Source organism: Polypterus senegalus, chromosome 13 (assembly GCF_016835505.1).
Source record: "Polypterus senegalus isolate Bchr_013 chromosome 13, ASM1683550v1, whole genome shotgun sequence".
Taxonomy (NCBI): domain Eukaryota; kingdom Metazoa; phylum Chordata; class Cladistia; order Polypteriformes; family Polypteridae; genus Polypterus; species Polypterus senegalus.
Window position 1 is genome coordinate 81,999,716 of NC_053166.1, and position 6,000 is coordinate 82,005,715.

The following is a 6,000-nucleotide window of genomic DNA, read 5'->3' on the forward strand; positions in this document are numbered from 1 at the left end:
ACCTTTAACAATCATTGATGCATTTTTGAGGTATGGCTGAATAAGGCTGCCACTGCTCGACCATGCCATTCACGGTGATAAATGTAGAAGAACTGAATGCAAGGTGACAGTGACCTACTTACATGTCTGTGATCGCATTTGATCATTTTCACAATTATTACAGTGGCACAGGTGATGACAATTGAAATAGCAGGGGATGTTCATAGTTGATTGACAAAAAATATACTGCTTTTCGAATACTGGGACAGGCCATCCTTGATGCTGGAATAACTGTCAGGTCTCAGCCTATGATAAACTTGTATTTTTATTTAAATTTTATACTTACAGGGATAGTTACAAAGAGAATGAAAAGAACCACAAAGTGTTGTTTTCTCTATATAACCATAACATCAGAATCAGAATCGATGGCTTCCACCATTAACCAAACTTGGATCTACCCATCACTCTCCCATTCTTCTGGACAGAAATGTTCCTTATTTCATACAGTAGTCTCTCAAGTTGTAATTATATGGGTGAACTGTCGTAAACAGTATATATTTTATTTTAAACGACTGACTTTTGCACCAAGAACTGTGAAATTCTGTCTTTTTTCGTCCAACTTCTGTACTCCATTACTACTGGATCAAGGGGAAGCAGAGTATGTCCTAGAAGACCACCGTCATACACTCAGAAGAGTTGGCAATCAATGTAACAGCATGTAAAATCCCACAAGGAAAACCAGTTCAAGCACGGGGAGAACAAACAGATTTTACAAAGAAGGTAGGCTAACTAGGTCAAAACAGTGCAGAGTTTGTAAGGCATCTAAATCTGGGGGTAGGAATACTTTAGTTTTAACTTCATCAGTTCAAGCTGGATTGCACAACATTCTGATATCCACGTCATTATGTATAGAAAGAGGACAATGATAATTGTGGCGGAAAGCTGGGACCCTTGCCCGGCCGGGAAACCTGGAGAACAGAAGGACCCAGAGAGAGGCAATATCTCCCCCAGGACGCAAGAAGGCAGCACCCCTGGATTACATTGGGGTCACAGGATTGGAGCTTGGAAGCGCAACCCTGTTGGGGCCTGTGGCAACCACCAGGGGGCTTCTTAATGGTTCCAGAGCCATGGACTGCCACACCAGGAAGTGCTGCAGGAAAATCATCAGAGTGCACCTGGAGCACATCTGGGTGCAACATAAAAGGGGTCGCTTCACTCCATTCTATGAGTCAGAGTCGGGAGGTAGAAGACAGAGCTTGCAGGAGAGGAGTGGAAGCAGAGGAAGAGTAGAAGAAAGAAAAGTAAAAGAGAAAGAAAAGGACTGTGAGTTTATTGTGGTGATTGGTACACTGTATATTGGGAGTCTGCGTCTCTGTCTGTGGTACAGGCTGGCATCTCCACATAATGTAATTAAGTTAAGACAAACTGGAAGGTTCAAGATGGCACTGTGACAGGCTGTGCTACAGTGTACTAATTTTTGTTTAGCATCATAGCTATTTATATATTTGCTTTCTTTTTATTAGTTATATGATGCACTTATCTGAAGTAGAGAAAGGAAGAAACTGCTGGGCAGCTTCACAAAGTTGCACTTGAGGTATAGGGGAAGTCATGCAGATTCAGGGAGGCCTATCAAAATGCATGCACTGTGAGTGCAAAAGTGCTGACATCCCAGCATTCCTCAGTTCCTGCAGGATGTCTGTCCGTTTAGTCCACTTACATGGGGTTGATACCAGCAAGGAGGGAGAGCACATATGCCAGTAGTGCACAGAGCTGTAAGTAAGTTAAGGGCCCAGGAGAAGTTAAGGAAAAAGCTACCTGAGTGAAGAAGTCATTCGCATGTAAACATAAACAGGTGCCACATAACTAGTATAATTAATAAGTAAGACATTTTTTGTTGCAATTTAACACATAAACTCCAGTTAGTCCAAGTTGGTGTTGCTCTAAAGCTATAAAATGTGTTGATTTAATCAAAACCAAGGAACATGTTTATTTTTAAATAACTGAATATCTTCACTTTCAGCTACTTAAATCAATCCATTAAAAGTGATGACTACATTTTATTAACACAAGCAGTATCACATACTGTATATTGTATAAGTTTTAAAGGCTCAAGCAGAATTGTGTGAGGTAAATATGATTTATATTCATTGATTGTACTTTCTGTGTAATCCTACAATTTGCTGTCAAGTTGTATTGGAAAACAAGAAATTGATGTTTTTGTGTATCATAAATCTTCTTCCACAACAGCACAAAATCCATGGCATCCAGAAAAAAATTACTAAAAGTATTTTAACATTCTTTCCAACTATAAAGAGGTTTGAGGGTCTCTTGGACCACGATGCAACAGAGGAGGCAGTTCTTTATGCAAAATATGATACTTTATGCAATACAGCATCATTAAATTAAGTATACTAAACGCAACTGTGTGTAGTGAAAATTGGCATAGCATAATTTGAGTATAAAATGTATTAATTTAAGATTACGATACAATAGGAGAATGATTAGAACATTAGAAAAACTTAGACAAGAACAGGCCATTCAGACAAGCAATGTTCAACAATCCTATCCACTTAAATCTCCCAAAATAACATCAAGTCAAGTTTTGAAAGTCCCTAAGGTCCTATTGTCTACCACACTACTTGGTAGCTTTTTCCAAGTGTCTATAGCTCCACTACGTGAAGAAAAACTTTTAACGTTTCAGCAAAATTTACATTTACAAAATTTCCAACTGTGTCCCCGTGTTTATGATGAGCTCATGTTAAAATGATTTACAATGGAATTCTTGAATCAGAATTGTCTGAAAATGTTCACTCTCCACCTGGAGATCCTGAAGGTCATCTCCTTGGAGCAGCCTGATATAGTCTGACATTACAACATTGTTGTACAAAGGAGAGCAAAAACACAGCCAACTCACTGGTTCAGTTCTGTGACCATGACCAGCCAATAAAGCCAAATTGCTCAGTGTGTTATGTAGGAAATGGCACATCCCAAGTTTTTCTGAGAGTGTCTTGCAGACAGACAATTGAACAATAGAACAATCTAGACAAGAACAGCCCATTCAGCCCAACAAAGTTCACCGTTCTTAACTATTTCACTTTTCTAAAGCTCCCTAAAGTCCTACTGTCTACCACACTACTTGGTAACTTATTCCATGTGTCTGTGGTTTTCTGCATAAAGAAAAACTTCTTAAAGCTTGTATAAAAGTTACACTCAACAAGATTCCAACAGTGTCGCTGTGTTCTTGATGAAATAATTTTGAAATAACAGTCTCAATCCACTGTACTAATTCTCTTCATAATTTCAAACACTTCAATCATGTCTCCTCTTAACATTCTTTTCCTTAAACTGTATAGGCTCAGCTTTTTTAATCTTTCTTCATAATTCAACCCCTGTAGCCCTGAAATGAGCCTAGTCGCTCTTATCTGGACCTTTTCTAGTGTTGCTACGTCCTTTCGTAACCTGGAGACCAAAATTGGGAATGCAATAGATGAGGTCTCACCAGTGCATTATAAAGATTGAGCAGAACCTCCTTGGAATTGTACTCCCTACATCAGGGCGCTATATAACCTAACATTCTGTTCGCTTTCTTGATGGCTTCTGAGCACTATCTGGAAGTTGATAGTTACTATGACTCCTAAATTCTTCTCATAAGGTGAACTTTCGATTTTAAGACCACCCATTTTGTATTTAAATCTAACATATTTAATTGTTAAGTGTAATACTTTAAATTTACTTACATTCAATTTCATCTGCCACAAATTAAATAATATGTAATATGCAGACTGGACTTCCTAAGTATACTCAGGTTTTTTCATTTGTGCAGTAAGCTGCTGGAAATGTTCTGCCAGTGTGGTACTCTATGCTGAGGTCTCCTAGGGAAGCAACCTGAGCTCAAAAGAAGCACAAAGGCTGAATAAATGTATCAGGAAAGCAGCCTTGAATACACTAAGTTATTGTGAAAAAGTAGATGGTGGCAAAATTGGATGCCATCATGAAAAATCCCCCATCCCCTCCCCTGTCTTGGAGCACTTGTAGATACAGGCTCATTTCACCATGGTGTGCAGGGTCTTTTCTGCTTGCTGCTGTCAGCTAATTAAATGCTTCCTCCCGATGTACTTGTTAAGTTCATTTTGAAATACAGTTAGGTCCATAAATATTTGGACAGAGACAACTTTTTTCTAATTTTGGTTCTGCATATTACCACAATGAATTTTAAATGAAACAACTCAGATGCAGTTGAAGTGCAGACTTTCAGCTTTAATTCAGTGGGCTGAACAAAAAGATTGCATAAAAATGTGAGGCAACTAAAGTATTTTTTTAACACAATCCCTTCATTTCAGGGGCTAAAAAGTAATTGGACAAATTAAGTAACTGGAAATAAAATGTTCATTTCTAATACTTGGTTGAAAACCCTTTGCTGGCAATGACAGCCTGAAGTCTTAAACTCATGGACATCACCAGATGCTGAATTTCCTCCTTTTTAATGTTCTGCCAGGCCTTTACTACAGCGGCTTTCAGTTGCTGTTTGTTTGTGGGCCTTTCTGTCCGAAATTTAGTCTTCAAGTGAAATGCATGCTCAATTGGGTTAAGATCAGGTGACTGACTTGGCCATTCAAGAACTTTCCACTTCTTTGCTTTAATAAACTCCTGGGTTGCTTTGGCTGTATGTTTTGGGTCATTGTCCATCTGTATCACGAAATGCCGCCCAATCAATTAGACTGCATTTATCTGGATTTGAGCAGACAGTATGTCTCTGAACACCTCAGAATTCATTCAGTTGCTTCTGTCCTGTGTCACATCATCAATAAACACTAGTGTCCCAGTGCCACTGGCAGCCATGCACGCCCAAGCCATCACACTGCCTCCACCGTGTTTTATAGATGATATTGTATGCTTTGGATAATGAGCTGTTCCACGCCTTCTCCATACTTTTTTCTTGCCATCATTCTGGTAGAGGTTGATCTTGGTTTTCATCTGTCCAAAGACTGTTTTTCCAGAACTGTGCTGGCTTTTTTAGATGTTCTTTAGCAAAGTCCAATCTAGCCTTTCTATTCTTGAGGCTTATGAGTGGCTTGCAGTGCACCCTCTGTATTTACTTTCATGCAGTGTTCTCTTTATGGTAGACTTGGATATTGATACGCCTACCCCGTGGAGAGTGTTGTTCACTTGGTTGGCTGTTGTGAAGGGGTTTCTCTTCACCATGGAAATGATTCTGCGATCATCCACCACTGTTGTCTTCCGTGGACGTCCAGGTATTTTTGCGTTGCTGAGTTCACCAGTGCTTGCTTTCTTTCTCAGGATGTACCAAACTGTAGATTCTGCCACTCGTAATATTGTAGCAATTTCTCGGATGGGTTTTTTTCTGTTTTCGCAGCTTAAGGATGGCTACTTTCACCTGCATGGAGAGCTCCTTTGACCGCATGTTGTCTGTTCACAGCAAAATCTTCCACATGCAAGCGCCACACCTCAAATCAACTCCAGACCTTTTATCTGCTTAATTGATAATGACATAATGACGGACTTGCGCACACCTGCCTTTGAGTCAATTGTCCAATTACTTTTTCAGCCCACTGAATTAAAGCTGAAAGTCTGCACCAACTGCATCTGAGTTGTTTCATTTAAAATTCATTGTGGTAATGTATAGAACCAAAATTAGAAAAAAGTTGTCTCTGTCTAAATATTTATGGACCCAACTGTATATGCACAGCTAGGGGGCTTAGCCCCCTGCTTGCTTCATTTGCCAACCCCACACTCCCCCAACCGGGTTCTCCCACTTACCTATGGAGATGCAGATGTACAATTTAAACAGATTTTTATTTTTATGGGAATTGTTACATATGCACAACAGAACTATTTTACATTACAGTGAATAATTAACCATATTAAAAAATAGTAAAATGTAATAATTTGAAAGTAAATTATATTTCAAGTTGCGTTAGAGTTTTTCCTTGCGTTATATGATTTCTTTCTGTTTGGATTTGAAAGTAACACTCAAATACTTTTTAAACTTACACTTTTACT